This window comes from Bidens hawaiensis, unplaced genomic scaffold (assembly GCF_021521415.1).
Source record: "Bidens hawaiensis isolate Kalapana, Puna unplaced genomic scaffold, B.hawaiensis_p1.1 tig00003015_1, whole genome shotgun sequence".
Classification (NCBI taxonomy): Eukaryota; Viridiplantae; Streptophyta; class Magnoliopsida; order Asterales; family Asteraceae; genus Bidens; species Bidens hawaiensis.
The window spans coordinates 1,232,276-1,253,209 of record NW_027491162.1 but is presented as its reverse complement, the minus strand read 5'-3'; positions in this window follow the sequence as shown (position 1 = coordinate 1,253,209).

Sequence of the window (20,934 nt, the reverse complement as noted above, 5' to 3'; positions counted from 1 at the left end):
TAAGGAGTTCGAAAAGTCAATGCAAACCAAGTTCGAAATGAGTTCGATGGGAGAGATGAACTTCTTTTTAGGGTTGCAGGTTCACCAGTGTGCAAAAGGAATTTTCATTCACTAGACTAAGTACGTGAGCGATGCCTTGAGCCGATTCAAGATTACTGCCAGGAAAACCTCTTCTACTCATCTCCCCGTGGGTCACAATTTATCACCGGATGAATTGGAAGGTACTGTCGATCCTACCCTCTATCGAGCTATGATTGGTTCTTTGATGTATCTTACTGCTTCTCGACTCGACATAATGTTTGCTGTTTGTTTATGTGCCAGGTACCAAGCTAGTCCCCAAGTTACTCACCTGGCAGCGGTCAAGCGTATTCTTCAATATCTAAGGGGCAATCTAGACACAGGGTTATGGTACCCCAAGGACGATAACTTTGATCTTACCGCTTATTCTGACTCAGACTATGGACCATGCATGATTAACTTTAAATCAACTACAGCTGGATGTCAATTCTTAGGAAGTCGGCTTGTTTCCTGGCAGTGTAAGAAGCAGACAATGGTCTCCATTTCAACCGCCGAAGCTGAGTATGTTGCAGCCTCGAGTTGCTGTTTCCAGGTTTTGTGGATACAACAACATCTTCGCGACTACGGTTTGAAGTTTCTTACTACTCCCGTTTTGATTGATAATTCTGCTGCCATTAGAATCACCAAAAATCACGTGCAACACTCTAAAATGAAAAATATCGAAATTCGATATCATTTCATACGGGATTGATTTGAAAAGAAATTAATTGATCTTGAGAAAGTACATACAGATTTTCAAAAAGCCGATCTATTTACCAAAGCATTTGACAAAACGCGTTTTCAATTTTTGCTTGGTTTAAATGGCTTAAAGACCCTTGCTGATATCCTGAAACTAGGATAACTATCTTTATTTTCGGTTTATTTTTCCTTTAAATTTTATTTTTAGTTTTGGATTTTAGGGGTGAAAATAGAACATACAAAAATATTGTGCTTTTAGTTTGTATAGATAAAACCTAAAAACATTAAAAATTTTGAAAACTCAAAAATATTGTGTTTTCATTATGTTTCTTTATTTTTAGAAAATCCAAAAACATTTTAAAAATCCGAAAATCCTAAACGATTGTGAAGTCTTTAATTTTTATTTTTAAGAAAAATTGAAAATTCAAAAAGATTGTGAATTTCTATTTTGTACAGAAAATACGAAAAAATATAAAAAGATTGTGTTTTATGTATGTAAAGAGAAAAACCAAAAAGTTTTTTGCTTATGTTTGCTGAAAAGTATGTCAATTACTCATATTTGAAGGACATATACTTGTATATGTTTGGTCGTGATAATTTCTCGTAAATATTCGGGATAGCTGTTTACCTGACAATGGAAATTAGTTGGGGGCGTTCGTTATGCGGTTTTACTTTATTTCCTCGCTGAAAATTATGTCAGTTATTTATATTTGTGGAGCATGCTTGCATGTATTGGTCATTTTGTCTACTTGTAGATTGATAGGATAGCCATTAATCTATAGATTGAAAGTGACTGGGGCGATTAAATTCATTTTGTTTTATGCTCCTCAAAATTTTGAGTTTTTGAAGAAAAAGTGAAAATGATATTACATTGATTATTTGACTCTATATCCAATAAGAAATAAGCTTAAAAGACTGAGTGCTTAATCATTGGTGCATTGATAGTTCTTAAACAAGTTGTTAGAGTAAAGTAAGTGATATAAACATAAAGAAAAGCCAAATAGAAAGAGGTGTTAGTCTCTAGCAAAAGTCTTGGTGAGGATGGCAGAAATGTAATAACCTGTCATACTCAAGCCTTTTAGTTGTTTGATTACCCAAAAATATAATAAAGCAAATAACAAGCGTTAGGTTTCTGGACACTGTGAGTCTTTATGCGGCTTAATCATCTAGGTATTCATAAGCATGAATATTTCACTCGCTTTTAGAGCAAACCCAAAGTCATTAAACTTGATCATTGATGTACTTCATACAATCTAAATTACCGACTTTATCAAAATTCGTTGTTAGTCATACATCTGTTCCTCCCTTGCACGCGTCTCATTACCAATAAGAAACGGACCCCAGGGGATACAATATATGTAAGCCGACAGATGGACTCGTGCATACTCACTCATAGTAAAGGAAACATGATGCATTGCTCGAAAATTCTATAAATTCAAATTTTGATCAACACTATAATGGTTTAAGTCAAGTTGAGGTGATATGGAAAAAATCAAATTAAGCTTGAACCAAGATTAGAGGCTGATATTTCTGATATTCTGTGTTAATCGAACCATTAACCGTATCACATAAATGCTTGAAAGTTTGTTATAATATTTAAGTGGACAACAATATCAATGACCGACTTAACACCAGTCACAATATCGCTGAAATACAAAACTGTGAAGGAAGGGCAATCTGGTCAATTGATTCTCTGCTCAAACTCAACAAAAATCCAAAAATATGTATTGCCTTTGAAAAACCATACAAAAACACAAAAACATTATCTATTCTATGTTTTCATTTTCAGATATTTGTTTTGTAAATATTTGACTTAAAAATTTTAAAATACCATAAAGATTTTGCTCTTTCATTTTACATATTATTTAATTCTGTTAAGCTATGTGTTACAAAACGTAAAACACAATAAGGTATTCGTTTATCCAGATACGGGCTCTCGGTGATTCATTTAATTTAATTGATTTATTTAATTTATTTGTGATCGGCGATGGTTATAAGGTCGTGTATGCATCTTCACTTGAGTTTATATAAATGTTTACATGTATAAAAATTAAGGGTTTAAGTCAGCTAAATGATATACGAGCTGTTGATTTGTTAGATACAATTAACATACTAATATTGTTCTTTAAACCACAAATTGGCATAATTAATATACTTTTGATTTAGTTTCTATAATCAATACGAGAATTCAAGGACAAGCAATCCCCAATTTGAGATCGGATTGTGATTAGGGTTTATATTTGGGGTCGGGTTATTGGGTAAACGCGTCAAGATACCAGATTTTAATGGGTTATGAAGTGAATTTACACTTAAGCCCTTAAAGATTGAAGATGGATACAAAAGGAGGTAATAGTTTTTGTTTGGGTAATTTTTGCCAAAATACTAAATTTATAATTATATAACTAAGAATAATATTATAATAATGAGTAAATAATTAAGAAAAAATATTATAACAATGAATTAATTCGATAAACACGTTAAAATTTCCAGAACATCGAAACAGGTCGGGTTATGACTAATGAATATTAATTTAGAAAACCCGAGGTGTTACATTAGAGCCTTGTTTCTTGCCTCATCCAGATTCCTGCAATGATTCATCACGAGATCCTCATAGAGAGGAGTATCTCTTTTGAGACCCATTTTGAAAGCTTGCACAGTCATTACAATGTCCAGGTTGGAGATCTCTAAAGCTTCCTTGCTGAATTTGCTGATGAAATCCTTAAAAGTTTTTTCATTACTCTGTGTTACTCTATACAAGTCAATAGTTGACCTTTCAAAACTTCAATTGCAAGAAAATTGGTTATTAAACAAATTAACTAAATGAGCAAAAGATTTAATAGAGAAAGTAGGGACACTTAGGAGCCATGTCAATTTAGCTCAGGTGAGAGTTGAGCCAAAGCCTTTGCATAATCAGGCTTCCTTGAGATGCTGTGGTATGGGGTTGATTTCCATTCTCACTCGGTACTGGACGACATGCTCTTCAGGAAGCGTGGTCCCATCATACATCTTCATGCTTGGAGTCTGGAATCATTTTAGGATCTATGCATCACATATGGGGGTGTGAATGTTGAGATCTTGTGGCTACTTGGAGCCACTTCCGTAATTGGCTGGACTATTCCAGGTATGCTGGAGATTAATTCCTTTAGCTTTTGTAATTTCTTCTGAACCATTGGACTAAAACCAGAATCTTGCACATTATCATGGTTAGTTACAGCCTTACAGGTATAATATTATTGAAATTACCGGTATCGGGAATCCTAGATGGGTATCCCGAGATAAGACCAGTGATCGTGAAGACTGGACGGGATCACTTGTTATGGCCGCATATTGCATGGGAAGGAAATCATCATAACGATTCCCTTGGGATCCTAAAGCATCAAAGTTCAGGTTCCTAGGTAGCAATGGAGTGAAGGATTCGTCCACCGGTTTCTTCCCTTGTGCCCAGATATATTGGAGCTTGATCATGATAGAGCTATTGGTTAGATTTTGAGTCTCCATATGCTCCTTCATATGCACTAAAACATCAAGAATATCATCGTTAGACATAAGGACAGGCCTCGTGTTGGGAGACCCAAATCTCTTGAAGGACAAGCCGGCAAGAGGCTTTGTTTTGGTAGGAAGCATGTTGCTCGATCCTCCGGCTCCTGAGATGCTAATACCAGCAATAGTTGTCTTCCTTTGGACAACAGCTAAATTCAAATTGGCCTCTTCCTTTGGACAACAGGTGGAGGAGGAAATGGTTGAGCAACTTCGGATACTGCGTACGACATGGATGAAGATGTGGCTTTTGATTGAGAGGCCAATTTGAATTTAGCTTTGCATGGTAACATTTTAGGAAGAAAGTGAATATAGATTTGAGTATGAAAAACACCACTTTCCCCACAGTGGGCACTAAATTGTTTTGGTTAAAAAATACCAAAGCTATAACTAAGCAAATTAGTGAAGTGAGGTAGTGTGCTTTTCATGAGTGAGGTAAGTGGTAAGTATTGTGGTTGAAAAATGCGGTAAAAGTAAAGGTTGGCACAGAGATATAGCGAGGAAAAACCATAGATCCCGGTGAGGATCCTCGAAAAACAACCTTGGATTGGAAAATTATCCCCTGCCTAAGTATATTAATGAAAATGGTGATTACAGCTCGGGAACTAGTTGAGAGCGAAAGCTAGAATACACGTGTGAGTAATATGAGTGTAGAGAGTGTGTCCAATAACATTCTCAATAGCCCTATTTATATATTAAAAGAAAACAACAAAAGTGTTATAAACCCGGGAACCTTAGCCGCGATGAAGAAATAATGACTAAGTTTTCATCCCACGTATAGTTCATCTGTTTCTCCGAGATTTTCGTTAGAATAAGTCATCTAGCCATTGTAGACCGTTCAATTATTGCGAAACCTACAAACACAACAAAAATATAACAAACATAGTAAGTTAATTCATGATCCTGCCTCTAGCTAGGAATCCTAGCTGCTAGGATAACGGTAAGGATCGTGTTAGGGATAAAATGACCCCTAACAATCATTATTTAGTTGAATATCCACGGTGATACTTGGATATTTCAACTCTCCATCTCAATATTTGATTTATTAGTTCGATTATTTTGTTGATTTATGGATGTTTCGAATCTATAATTTTAATGATGATTTCATTTTTTTATTAGAATAGTCATGGTTATTCATGCGTTTTCAACCCTCATCTTCCACTTAAGTTTTATTTTTAATTTGAAATACCAAAATCTATGGTGCTTCATGGATATTTCAATGACCCATCTTGTATTATCTATTTTCAAAATTTAATGGAATAGGACTATCCCGTTGATTCGAGAATATTCACCTCCAAATTTAATCTCCTTCCAATTTACTCAAATGCTTACCTACTTCATTAATGTTTCAATTATTACCTTAAAGTTATTTTTAACATTTAAATTTCCGTCCGTCACCAATGTTATAATCATCCTTTAAACTTATGTTGCATTTTTCAATTATAATCTTATTTTTGAAATATTTTAATTTTAATCATAAAATTTTAATTTCCACATAAAAATATGTTTGTTTGAATTTTTATATCATTTTTGGCAAAATTGATCCTCAACCTCAACCTCAGTATCAATTTGCTAATTGGTTAAAATTCCGTGGTTTATTTATTCTTTACAATTAAGTGCATATGCAACCCTCTAAAAGTTAGTATTCACATCCCATCTCTCAACGTCATCTCATATTAACAATTTCAATGAATGTTTCAATTCCAACAATGTTACAAGCTACACCCCTCAAGTTTTATAAATTATTTCATATTACTCAATTTTTATTGTGGTCATGTTTTTTGTCTCATGTGATGTTTAATTATTTTACAATTTCAGTTACAAAGAATTTGGATTTTACAAGTTACTATACTATACCCACATGTTTCCACGAATGTTTCTCATATCTTCATTATTTTTCCAAATGTCTTCCTCTCTCCGCATCCATCGTATTACTAACCGTCATCCCGCCAGAACTTCCTGTCGTCATATGGTCGCTTTGTATGCAAATCGCTAATGTTACCACTAAATTTTTGACCCAAATGCAAATCATCAATGTTGAAAACACATAATCCTCAACCACTACTCTCGCTGCTTACAACTACAAGAAATTCACCAAATCACCTAAGCAATCCTAACCCCAAGATATGTAAGAACCTTATTGAAACCAACACTACCCAACCTCAAGTTCCTCAAGATTCCTCTAAGAAATAGTATTTGGGTCCATACCCATTTTAAGACACTTGCAAACGTCATCATATGGTCGGTGTTCCATGCCAATAATGTGCCAAATGTGGATGATTCGGACATCTCATCAATGAGTGTCGTGAACCTATTGTCACACCCCAACCTAAGGCGGAACATGTCGGGGTGCGACATTGATTGTATCATAGCTCAGAAGACACTAAGTAAAATACACGTGTCAATATTTAAATTATTCATTCATATATCAACGGTCAAAAACACAAACATTTGTCTCAAAAGAAATACCGTTACAATTAAATATTCAAAACATAATTAACTTAAAATAAATGTTTTCTTCAATCATCAAAGCAACCTACGGTCTCATCTAACTTCCAGTACTTGATTCATCCGATAAAGCTACTTGCGTTATACGTGAAAATATATATTTTTGTCAACGTAAAGTTGAGCAAGTAAACCACAGTTTTTGAGTATATATAATAATAAAAGGATAATTCCATGCAATAATCGTACATTACTACAACTAGAAAATAATAAATAAAAGTTGTCTTTTCAACCGAATCGCATTGATAACGGTTTACTTCGACGGCGTATGATCATACTAATGAGGATGAGGATGAGGTACCAACCAACATACAATAAACACATAGTCATATTCGCACATAACAACTAATTTAGCAATTACAATAATGCATATAACGGAATTGTAGTGAAAACAATAAGTTGATTTTGAACGCATAACGCCCCCAAAATTGTAAAGCGGTAAAAAGGGGATGTGAATTTACTTACCTTTAATTTGGGATAAATGAGGAAGATAAAAGAAAAAGGCTAGGATGAAAACGGTCAAGCTAGGTTGCGGCCAGAAGTGGCTTCAATTAGGCGCCGAGATGCTAATGTTAACTGAATTAGTTATAGGGGAAAGGGTACGACAGAGAGGAGGTGGTTTCTGCATGTTTAATTGATTCTTAACGAGTGTATTATATAAGGTCACGAGTTAGGGTTTGTTCGTGGCTTAATTAGGTTAATTGATCAAATTACGGACTAATTAACACGCTTATACTATAACTAAGTGTCGGTTACGCACTTATTCGTTGGAATATGCAAATTGCCTAACTTAATTGATCAAAACAAGCGGGAATTTGAATGTTTTGAATGGTTTGGGGCCGTTGGGTCGGGTTTGGTCAGCTGGACGGACCAGTGGATTTGGGTTAGGGTTATAATATATTATTTTAATATCAGAATTTACAGGTTAGGCCCCTAGAGTTTATAGATGGAAACGAGAAGGGGTTATAGTTTGAGTTTGGGTGGAAATTGTCAAGTTTGTAGGTTTATTAAATAATTTAATAAATAGTAAAGCTATAACAAACTAAATGCTTAATAAATGCGACGTTTTAATAAAATGTGACCTGAACCCTTAAACGGGTCGGGTACAATTACAAGAATACATGAATGAAAAACTCAAAATGTTACAGCATTCACTACTTTAGGAAATTTCGACCCGAATTAAATAATTTAATAAATAGTAAAGCTATAACAAACTAAATGCTTAATAAATGCGACGTTTTAATAAAATGTGACCTGAACCCTTAAACGGGTCGGGTACAATTACAAGAATACATGAATGAAAAACTCAAAATGTTACAGCATTCACTACTTTAGGAAATTTCGACCCGAACTTAGAAATTAAGCCGTAACGAAAAGGTGCGAGTACTTGGACTCCATTTGGTCTTTAAGTTCCCAGGTGAACTCAAGACCACGTTTAAATTCTCAACGAACTTTGACAAGAGGAATACGTCTACTCTTGGTTTCTTTGTCCATATGATCCACGATTTCAACGGGTTTGTCGATAGCACGCATAGATTCATCTACTTGAACTTCATTGAGGGGTATGTGAAGATTCCCCTCGGCTAAGCACTTCTTGAGATTGGAAACATGAAAAGTTAGATGAACATTGGAAAGCTCATTGGGTAGATCGAGACGATAAGAAACTCTACCAACCCTTTCAATAATCTCGAACGGGCCAACAAAACGAGCAGATAATTTATTCCTTTTGCCAAAACGAACTAACCCTTTCCATGGAGATACTATAAGGAGAACACGATCACCAACATTGAACTCGAGAGGTTTACGCCTCTTATCGGCGTAGCTCTTTTGAAGGCTACGAGCGGCAAGAAGATTTTGACGAATTAGAGTGATTCGATCGGAAGTTTCTCGAACAAGCTCCGGACCGGTGATTTGCGATTCACCAACCTCGTTCCTACATATCAGGGAACGAAATTTTCGGCCATAGAGAGCTTCAAAGGGTGCCATGCCAATACTAGTGTGAAAACTATTATTCTAGGAAAACTTTACAAGTGGTAAGTGAGTATCCCAATTTCCACCAAAGTCTAGTATGCAAGAGTGGAGCATGTCTTCGAGAGTTTGAATTGTTCTCTCGGATTGACCATCGGTTTGCGGGTTATAAGCGGTGCTTAGATCAATTCGGTTACCCAAGGCGGTTTGCAACGATCTCCAAAAATGAGAGGTAAACCGACTATCACGATCGGAAATAATGGTCAAAAGGTGTTCCATGGCGGCAATTGATGTTCTTGACATAGAGTCGGGCAAATTCGCTTACGAAGGATTTTCTCCGAACGGTATGAAGTGAGCTGACTTGGTCAAACAATCGACAATCACTCAAATACTATCATTATGGCTTTGAGTAGTGGGGAGTTTAGTAACAAAATCCATGCCTATGTCTTCCCATTTCCAAACAGGAATCGGAGGTTGCTCGAGCAAACCAAAAAGCTTTTGATGCTCGGCTTTAACCTAGAGCAAGTGAGGCATTTAGATACTGTCATGTCCCCGATTTCAGGTAGATCTTACACAAATCAAGTCATAACTCATACAAATAAATGTGTTGACAAGGGAGATAATGACGAGTTGCTATATTTAGAAAGATAACCGTTTGTTAAAGGCGGAATCAATAACAAATAGGGTAGTTGCTAAACAATAAATCAAAGGTAACTAACACACTCAAGATTCACTCAAAAGATTTCCATTCATATAATGTTCATCATACAAACGATAATCGATTTAGGGTTTCTTGAAGGGAAAGTTAAATCCGTACGATTCCTAGGACGACTGTCACACTCAGAAATATTCCTTCTTAACTTAAAAGTGTGATTGCCTGAATCCGTCCTTCCTTAAGAGGTGTGCCCTAAATTATTCCTTTTATAGGCCTGACACCTCCTTCTAGAAACCCTAAATGTTAAAACGTATTCAAAAATATTCTAAGTGTAAAACAAGTCTTCCGGGTAGGCTTTGTAGCAATATGACTTTCCGAGTAGATTGTGTGCTCTGCCTTCCTTCAATACTTGGTAACATAGATGTGTGCCCGAGATCAGTTTCCTGGTAGACTTTACTTAAAGAGTATTTTACCAAGTAAAATACTCACCGGGTAGACTTCAGTCTTCTTGACTTTATCAGACTTTGCCCGACAAACTCTTACGAGCAACCTTGTTCTTCAATGGTCCCTTCAACTCTTTACTATAAAATAGCTTATTAGCAAAGTGTGCCCGGCAGCACTGTTCCTTGCTAGAGTTGAACACTGCCCGATGTAAATTGAGATATTCCATTATTCATCAAGCCTTCTTGGACCAATGTATTATTAAAGAATACCTTGCCCGGTCTTCCAATCACTTGGCTTCATGAGCTTGGTTAGCCAAAAGCTTACTTGGGAGTAAACCTTACTTGGCTATGAAGTACAGACTTGCTTGATAAAGTGATCCTTGCCCGGGTATGTACAAACTAGTGAACCTTACCCGGTTATACACAAATTTGCAAACCCTGCCCGGATATCCACTAAAGACGAATTCTAGAAGATAACCTTGCCCGATAGACAAAATATCATGCCCGGCTAAGTAAAACCTTGTTCGGAAGTCTAAGGTGTGCCCGGATCCATACTTAGCGAATTCGAAGGAGTTTGAGAAGATTCCAATCTTCCATATATCTCTTTTAGGTCAAATCTTTGACTCAACAATCTCCCCCTAGATTGAAACACCTCAGCTGACCCAAAACAACTCTATGGTTACATACACTTAGTTAAAATACATAACAAATCAAAATCAAAATACATATTCGTAACAAAATCAAATAATTACATATTCAAATGTTGTCCGTAGAATTTACAAAACAAAGCCTATACTAATGTTCATTTTCTTCTTGCATTATAATAGGCTTGCCTTCTATTCAGAATGACTGTTGCTGCTCTTTGTTTGAAAATATCAAGGATTTGGTAGTGAGTGTGACTTTCTGGAATGACCAAATCCCTAATATCTCTTAAGTATTCATAGTGCAGGTAAGTCAAGTCTTCATCTCTTCTGATTACTTCCAAAGTTACTCCATCCGAGTTTCTAAGAACATAATGGCCTGAATTCTCCTTGTATTAAATCTCTGCAATGATACCATTCTTCTGCATAGTGTAATTTGGTCTTGTTACTCTTCTTTCCATTCTGATGCAGGTATTCATATTTGACAAAGGATTTTTATCTTTGATATTCATCTCATATCGCAGTTCAGCACTAGCTATTTTCTTCAGTTTAGCTGTTCTTCTTGTTTTCTCAAGTCTTTTCATTTTCCAGCTTTTCTTTTCTTTCAAGAAGAAGAATCCCTTGTCAGCTTCATCTCTTAGGAACTTTGAGAGTTCATTTTTTGTCTTCCTGCCATTTTGCTTGTATCATGATAGTCATAAAGGTCAAGCTTGACCATTTTCTCCAACTATTCTGGTGTGAACTCAGCAAAGTCTTCTTTCATAATAATGTCTCTTAATTGTTTACTTTCCATTACTACTTTCAGAGATTGAGAGACTGAATCATAGTAGAGTCTTCTGGGTAGATCCACATAAGATTGTGGTCTTGTTGTTCTTTGAAATTCAGCTCCACTTGATTCACTTCTGTGAGTTGTTGGTTGTTGCCTTGATGTAGATGGCCCTGTTTGTGTAGACACCATGGGTTGACTAGGCCCCTCTACTTCAAATCTTTTCTTGTTCCAACTCATGACCATTTCAGCAGGAAGATTGACTAATTCTTCCAAATTTTCACCCCTTTCACTAAACAATCTTGCAATCATTTCATCAATTGCCTCATCACGCAGTAAACTAGCAGGTACAAATCTTCCTACAATAAAACTTCTTGGATTTGCCCCCTGCAGCAATACCTTCTCCCACTCAGCCTTTTGCATATAGAACATTTCTTTCAGTTCATCTTTGTTCAGTGCATTAAAGGCATCTACATCCATTCCCTTCTGTGTAGTCATTACCCCTCTCAAGATATCAATCATTTCATCATTTTCCCAAGGAACAATGGGTTCTTCAACAGGTTCAGGCTTTACTTCCTCTGGGATTGGGGCATCATGGGTTTCACCTTTCTTTAGTCTCTCATCAGCCTCTTTCTTTCTCAATGCCATTAGTTTTCTCTTCTTTTTAGGTGGCTCAGACTTACTTTCTCTTTCTTGCTTTGAACCCTTTCTTTTTTCACTTGATATATCAGTTTGTACCAACTTTTTCAATCTTTCTTTTCTTTTCATATGGTATAGATGGTTTCAACTGTTTTCTCATTCAGAGTATCAACCATGTTTGGCTTCATTCCTCTTTCCAATAGGTATCCACACTTTCTTCCATATTTTTCTTTTAAAGCTTTTAGTTTTTCATCTTCCTCATGTTCTTTTACAAATTTTTCTTTTACCTTTTCGCTTTCACTATTGTAGAGATCTTGAAGCTTGTCAATATTGAAGTGAATTAAATCTTTCTCAAAGTACCCATGCTTTCTCAGATATTCTCTATACTTTTGAGCATCTCTATTCTTTTGTTCCATTCTTTTTTTGATTTCATATCTTTCCTTGTCCAATATTTTTTGCAACTGATTGTCATCCAAATCAGCCAAAGTTTCAGAGTTTATACCAAAGTTTCTCACTTTCATTACTAATGGATTTTTCTTTTTAGCTTCCAACATGCTCAGCTCAATGTTTTCCCTTTCCTCATCAGTCATTGTGACTTGTGGGGACACAACATTAGCAAATTCATCATCTTTTCCATCATTGTCATCATTATTATCAGATTCACCAGACTCATCCTCCTCCTTTGTTGATTCATTTACTGCATCAATTTTGGGTTCATCAGGAGTTGGACTTTCTGGTGTTGTATCAACATCTGGAACACCAGGCAGCTTTTCACCTGGTTTCAAAGTTTGCAATGGAACTGCTCTGACTGGACTCTTTTCATCATCAGGAGTTTCTACATAACATTTGTTCTTTTCATCCCATTTTCCTTTCTTGGTTTTCAGATCCTCCCTCATACTTTGAGTGAGGCTTTTCTCTTTCTAGAATATGTCTTTTCAAATCTGCCAACATTCTCATGTATTCTTGAGGCTTTAGCCAACATTTCTTCAATTGATTCTTCATTTTCCATTTCAGGTTCCTTCTCAGGTTCTTTTTGAGATTCTTTTTCAGGATCAGGATCCTTTTGTGCAAACATACTAACAACCATGGCTAAGGATTTGTCAACTTCCTCATCCCTTCTCAGATTTATCAATGCTTCAATAACTATTTGATCATCAGCCACTTCTTCATTTATTACTTTGGCAACTTTGGCCTAATCAATCAATGCTTCCTGCTCTGCTAATTCTTGAGGAGTCAAGGTTTGGGCCAATATCTCCCTCTCCCTTGTTTCTCTCATAATTTCTTCACGTTTTCTTCTTGCAGCAGCAGAAGCTTCTACATCTTCAGTGAATAAAATCTCTTTTATAGGATTTAACTTAACAGGATCTTCTTCAGTTACTTTTGCCTTTCCCTTGTCTAGTCTTTTCTTCATTTCTTCTTCATTTTCTAGAGGGAAATCATCAATATCTCTATCTAACTCATCCATTTCCTCATCATGCTCTACAGTCTTGGAGCTTTCATGTTGTTCAGATTCAGTAAGTATTAACTCCTCAGTAGCAGCATCTTCTTCATTTATTACATCAGTTTGTTCTTCAGTTAAAATGTCAGTTAAGACATCAGTTGCCTCATCAGTAGGAACCACATTTTCTTCATTGATCATCATTTCAGTTTCATTTACGTTCTCCTTTTCCCTTCTCTCCTCATCATCCTCTTCTCTCCATATCACATTCATTACTTCATCATTAACATCATAATTTTATTCTCCTTTATCAGAAGAATCTGCTTCATAATCAATATCCTCTATTCTTCTCTCTTCACTATCCACACCATCATCATATGCATTTAGTATACATTTCAAACCATTAATAGTCTCATCATTTGTATCCTTTTCAATCTCCACATTCTCCATAGCATCAGTTGGCACATTTATATTCTCCCCCTGTTTTGGGGCAGCTGAGGTCTTCTCAACCTCCTGCTCCAAGGTTTGAATTCTCAATTTTTCTCGGACCAACTGATCTAGCAACATCACATTCTCCATTGTCACCTCCTCATTCCGCTTCTTTAGTTCAGCATTATCTTTCATTAAATCCAAATTTCTTTGAAATAGGTCTGTTTCAGTAAGTGGGGTTGTAGGTGGTGATGTAGAGAAAGATTCATGTTCAGATTGTTCTTGGATTATGGTTTGAATTTGGATAATGGTTTGGGTGGGTGATTGTGTATGGGGTGGGCTTGGAATAAATGAATCTTTTTGAATTGGGCTAGTGGTTGGTGATGTGGTGTTGGGAATATATGAGTTGATATTTCAGGATGGCTTAGGTTTAAGGTTTGGATTGGGGATTGAGTTGTGTGGTCTTGTGGTTGTGGTGATACATGTGGTGATTGGTTTAAGATGGGTGGTGGTGATTGTGGTGGTGATGGTATAAGAGGTTGTAAGGCTAAAGGTGTGGATGGTGGAGTTGGTATCGGTTGGTTCTCCCCCTGATCAAGTACATCAACTGCCATGGCTCCCCTAGCCCCTCCTTCATTTCCATCATCATTATTATCTCGATCATCAGAATCATCATCATCACCTTCTCCAACATCATCCCCTTCTTCCTCCTCTGAGCTCAACTCAGGTACTGGCATAATCTCCAAGTCATGGTTCAATAACCATGGCAAAATCTCAAATGGGATGTTTGGATTAAATCTGTTTGCTCTTCCCGGATTTACAATTCTTTTAAATGTGTTGGGATTATGCAGCAAATGAGTAATGCAAATTGTGGGTAAGTCCTGTAACTCCCTGTTGAAGATTATCTGTAGGGATCTGGGATATTGTAGGAATCTATCCACTTCAGCCTTCTCCAAATTTCCTACCATTCCTTCAAATATCATCTTGGAGAAATTGAATGGTAGATCATATATGATAGCAACCGTGGCATTTGCTAAGTCACGACTCATCAAAGTCCATGATCCTTTCCTCGGGGCAAACCCCTGAATCACATGATGAATTAAAAATCTGTACAGCATAGGGAACATCTGTGACACCCGGTAATTTCCCAACCCTATAAACTAAGTAATCAACCTAATAATTAGGTGATTGTGAATATTATGCGCGCTAAATTAGAATCAGCGCGGGCATGTTATGTGCGCCCTGCGCGAGCGCGCCATGTTAATCAGCGCGGGTATTTGTTATGTGCGCCCTGCGCGAGCGCGCTATGTTAGTCAGCGCGGGCATGTTATGTACGCCCTGCGCGAGCGCGCTATGTTAGAACCAGCGTGGGCATATGTTATATGCGCCATGCGCGTTGTTTTGGTTTTATGTTTCCATAACTTTAATTTGTCTAATGGGTTGACCGTCCCGCATGATGCTAGGGCGGGTGCATCCCAAAACGTTTATGCGCATGCGGAAAGGGAACTAACCTCCCCGCATGGCGGGAACATTGAGAGCTAGTTTGTCTGAAGCTCCAAGATGGAATTGACTTCAACATGACTGATCACTATGTTGAAATACCAAGACCACCTGGAGAATCTACAAATGAAACTCAATGTCCCTAACTTCGAGAAGGTTACGCACCTACCCGCAGCAAAGAAATGTCCTTCACGCAGAAAGCTATGCGCACAAAGTCATACGCGCAGAACACTTAGTCTATTCTCCAGATGTAAGGAGATTATTCCCGCCCAAAAAGGAAACAGTTGCGTGTTTCAGAGATTTCTACTTTTTAACTGTACACTGACAAAAGCATCTGAAAAAGCATACTGTAACATGAAAAGTCAACTGTCAGCCACCCTACTCTCACCAACCACAGACCTGCATGTCCTGTCCAAATCAAATCAGAATCCACTCCTCCACTTTTAAATAAATAATAATAATTTCCATACTTTATCATCATTACACCTAGATATGAAAAGATTACAATCACCTAAAGCAAGGGATTGTGTTCCCTAAATCTTGCCTATAAATATGTAACCCAAATTATCACCCAAACACACTTCAAACTTCTCTCTTAAGAACTGCAAACTCGCACTAATCATCTCCCAAGCATCCGTTGTTTTCATTTCCGATCCTGTTACTAGGTAAGCCGAGATTATAACCCTGAGATCTACTTTCCAACCCTTATATTCTCCTATCTCTTGATCTTAATATATATACTTGTTATTTAATCGTATTCTAGACCTTCAATTCCGAGGCCAACACCAAGAAAACCCGAATCTCGATTAATCCCTTAACAAGAACCACAGGTGAGTCTCACAGCCCCTATTTTCACTGTTTTCACTATTTTTAAACTGTTTTCGGGGCGAGGGACACGTACTGAAATAATGTTTTATCATGGTATACTTACAAGCTATGCAAGCGATTATGTGTTTAAATTATGTTTCATGATGAGCAATGCAAACGGTTATCTATGGTTTTCGATGTTAGTGCACCAGATTCGAGTAAGTGATCACTTTACCATTGGAACTCTAAGGGTAGGGACTGCTGGTTTGATCCTCCCACTCGTAGGGGTCGCACCTCTTACACAGACGAGTGCCTAGCATGTCACGGGGCAGTACTATGGGATTGAGCCCGCTCGTAGAGGTCGCTCCTCTTACGCAGACGAGCGCCTTCTTTTCCGGCACAACGTCCGCGCGTAACCCGCGGGACGGTATTATTCGCTCGTAGTGGCAGCGCCACTTACACAGACGAGCACGGTTTTTCAGAAGTGTCCGCGCGTAACCCGCGGGACGGTATTACTTATTTCGCTCGTAGTGGCAGCGCCACTTACACAGACGAGCACGGTTCCCAGAAATGTTCGCGCGTAGCCCGCGGAACGATCTTATCAGAATATGTTATCAGAACTATGTTTTACTAAGCATGTGTTTCAATGATGCTATCAGAATTGTGTTTTAGAATGATTTTTATCGAGACTATGATGCAATACGAATTATCAAGTTACTAAAACTTGTGAACTCACTCAGTTTGTACTGATTCAAATGTTTTACGTGTCTTTCAGGAGATAACTAGGTAGCGCATGGAGTCATACTTAGAGCACCTCACGCTGAACATCTAAAACTAGCTTTTTGGAAGATTTTAGTTCTATCCCTTCGATGCGCGTGGTTGTTCCCGCCGCGTAAGGGGATATGGCGTGGAAATCTTCAACAGTTTTTATACTTGGATGTTTTTATGTAATTTTTAAACAATGTAATGTATTTTTATTAAACATTTCATGCGCAATGAAAATCTTACTTTGAATGTTTGCAATGGCCCGTGCTTAATTATCAATCCCCACTCGCGCGCGCCCGGCTGTTTCCGCCGTTCAGGGCTGGGTGTGACAGATTGGTATCAGAGCACTGGTTATAGCGAACTAGGAAAAGAAGTTTTAACCTAGACTATAACCGTTGGGGAATCGCATGAAATATTTTTCAAAGAAAATATTTTCAAAAGAAACTATACACACACTTAGGAACACGGGTCACACAGTGTCTAGTGAATAAAGATAAGAACATTATGTGCTCAGAGTACATGCGCTAAGTTTGATATATTTTCACTCTTTTAAAGCGAGAATGCCTCCAACCAGAGCCAAGGGAATTACCATGACACCCGAGGAACTCACGGAAATAATCGCGCAGGCGATCGCGACACATGAGGCCAGCAAGGCCGAATCTAGTCAGGGTCGTCAGGAGAACGAGACCCCAGAACCCGAATCAGGAGCCTTGGACAAAGGGTGCTCCTATAAGACATTTATGGCCTGTAGGCCTTGGCCATTCAAGGGTACCGAAGGGGCCATTGGGCTCTACAACTGGATTGACAAGATGGAGACAGTTCTCTCCATTAGCAGATGTTGTGAGAACCAGAAGGTCCTTTACGCAACCTGCATGTTCCAAGAAGCAGCTTCGTCTTGGTGGAAGCTTCAAGTGAAGACTTTGGGGCGAGAAGTTGCTCTTCGCAAGACCTGGGAGGAACTGAAGGAAATGTTGATGAGAAAGTTCTGCTCTCGCGCAGAAATTCAGAGTCTACAACAGGAATTCTGGAACCACACCATGGTAGGAACGGATATCGACGCCTACAACAACCGGTTCAACGAGCTTTGCCAGTTGGTGCCAGACATGGCAAACACGGAGGAAAAGAAGATCGAGAGGTATATCTTTGGGTTACCTCCTGTTGTTAGGGTTCCGCTCAACGCCGCAGCGCCTCCAACCTTTGATGAGGCGGTAGCGCGGGCCATCACCCTTACAAGGGATACGGTCCGTGCGGGTATGTTGACTACGCGCGGAAACGAGCAGCGAACCTCTGACTCCAAGAGGAAATGGAACTCTCACCACCGAGGGTCCGACTCCAAGCAGCCACCGTTCAAGAAGCAGGAAAGCGCAAGGGTTTACGCGATCCAAGCCGCGGAGCCATCAAGGAAAGGATACAGCGGGCCTTACCCATGGTGCAACAAATGCAAGTTTCACCACGAGGGTGAGTGCGCGAGCGTCATGTGCGCCAAGTGTAACAGGTCAGGGCACAAGACGGTGAATTGCCGTGCTAAGGAAGCTGGAGCCAGTGACAACTGCTACGCATGCGGAAAGCCAGGGCATTTCAGTCGGGATGCGCAAAGGGGAAACCAAGCTCGCGGGAGAGCTTTTGTGATCGGCGCGGGCGAAGCTAAAGAAGAGCCGAATGTGGTAACCGGTACGTTTTTGCTTAACGGCCATTTTGCATCTGTCTTATTTGATACTGGCGCTGACCTAAGTTTTATATCCGCTGAGTTTAAAGACTCCCTAGGCCTAGCAACCAGTAGGCTAGACACACCTTATACTATAGAACTAGCCAATGGTAGGCAGTTATGCGCGAACGAAAGAACTGAACAATGTGTAATAGTCATGGGAGGTCACGGGTTCAATATTAACTTGTTGCCAATAGACTTGGGAAGTTTTGACATTGTGGTAGGTATGGATTGGTTAGTCGAGAACCACGCGGAGGTTATTTGCCATGAGAAGCAGGTTCGGGTCCCACTGTTGAACGGAGAAACCTTGGTAATTCAAGGGGAAAGAAGGGGAGTTGCGACAAAACTGATTTCGTGCCTAAAGGCGCGCAAGTGCCTAAGGAAAGGGTGCTACGCCTTCCTGGCGCATGTAGTAGAGAAGGAAGGAGATGAGCGAAGAATTGAAGACTTACCAGTAGTGCGCGAATTTCCAGAAGTTTTTCCTGAAGATTTGCCCGGATTGCCGCCGCCGCGACAAGTCGAATTTCGTATTGATTTAGTCCCAGGAGCTGCGCCAGTAGCTCGAGCGCCTTATCGACTAGCTCCATCTGAGATGCAAGAGCTATCCAATCAGTTACAGGAACTATTGGATAAGGGTTTCATACGCCCAAGCTTTTCACCTTGGGGAGCTCCAGTACTGTTTGTTAAGAAGAAGGATGGTTCGTTCAGAATGTGTATTGACTATAGGGAGCTGAACAAGCTGACAGTCAAGAATCGGTACCCCTTACCGAGGATTGACGACTTATTTGACCAGTTGCAAGGATCCAGTTATTATTCGAAGATAGATCTACGGTCAGGATACCACCAACTTAGGGTCCATGAGGAAGATGTGCCGAAAACAGCCTTCCGAACTAGATACGGCCATTATGAGTTCTTAGTGATGCCTTTCGGGCTAACTAATGCGCCGGCTGTATTCATGGATCTGATGAACCGCGTGTGCAAACCATACTTGGATAAGTTTGTGATTGTATTTATAGATGACATTCTGATTTACTCTCGGACCAAGGCCGAGCATGAGCGACACCTGAGATTGATTTTGGAATTGTTGAGGAAGGAAAAGTTGTATGCGAAGTTTTCCAAGTGTGAGTTTTGGCTTAGAGAAGTTCACTTTCTCGGTCACGTTGTAAACGAGAAAGGGATACACGTCGATCCTTCCAAGGTCAAGGCCATCGAAAACTGGGAAGCACCAAAAACCCCAACTGAGGTGAGGCAATTCCTAGGACTAGCTGGCTACTATCGACGCTTCATTGAGAACTTCTCCAAGATAGCTCTACCTCTGACCGCGCTAACTCAGAAAGACAAGAAATTTGTTTGGGGCGAAAATCAGGAAGCGGCATTTCAAATGTTGAAACAGAAGTTATGTAGTGCGCCAATTTTGTCTCTGCCCGAGGGGACGGATGACATCGTCGTTTACTGCGACGCTTCACATCAGGGACTCGGATGTGTCCTTATGCAGCGAGACAAAGTCATAGCGTATGCCTCGCGCCAACTCAAGACCAATGAAAAGAACTACATAACGCATGATCTGGAACTTGGAGCGGTTGTCTTCGCGCTAAAGATTTGGTGCCATTACCTCTATGGTACAAAGTGTATAATCTTTACGGATCACAAGAGCCTTCAACATATATTTGATCAAAAGGATTTAAACATGAGGCAACGAAGATGGGTGGAGTTGTTGAATGATTATGATTGTGAAATTAAGTACCACCCTGGAAAGGCGAATGTGGTAGCAGACGCGCTAAGTAGGAAGGAGCGAATAAAAACGCTACGAGTCAAGGCTCTAAGGTTGACCATTCGCGCAGAGCTCTCTACCCGCATCCGAGACGCTCAGCAAGAAGCCTTGAAACCAGAGTTTGTTAAAAACGAATCCCTTGGGGGTATGATTAAGAATTTGGAGACCAAGGAAAACGACACTCGATATTTTGCTAACCGCATATGGGTCCCTCTCAAGGGAGGATTACGCGAGCAAGTATTAAACGAAGCTCACAAGACGCGGTATTCCGTACATCCTGGCGCAGACAAGATTTTTCAGATACGGGATCGCCTTAAGACAGCGCGCGACAGACAGAAGAGCTACGCAGATGTGCGAAGGAAACCGTTGGAGTTTCAAGTAGGGGATAGAGTACTTTTGAAAGTCTCTCCATGGAAAGGAGTCCCCCGTTTCGGCAAGCGAGGAAAGTTGAATCCGCGCTACATTGGACCATTTGAGATCCTGGAAAGGATCGGTCCGGTTGCTTATAAACTCCGTTTACCCGCCGAACTCAGTGGAGTTCATGATACGTTCCATGTATCCAACCTCAAAAAGTGCTTATCTGACGAAACGTTGATTTTGCCGTTGGAC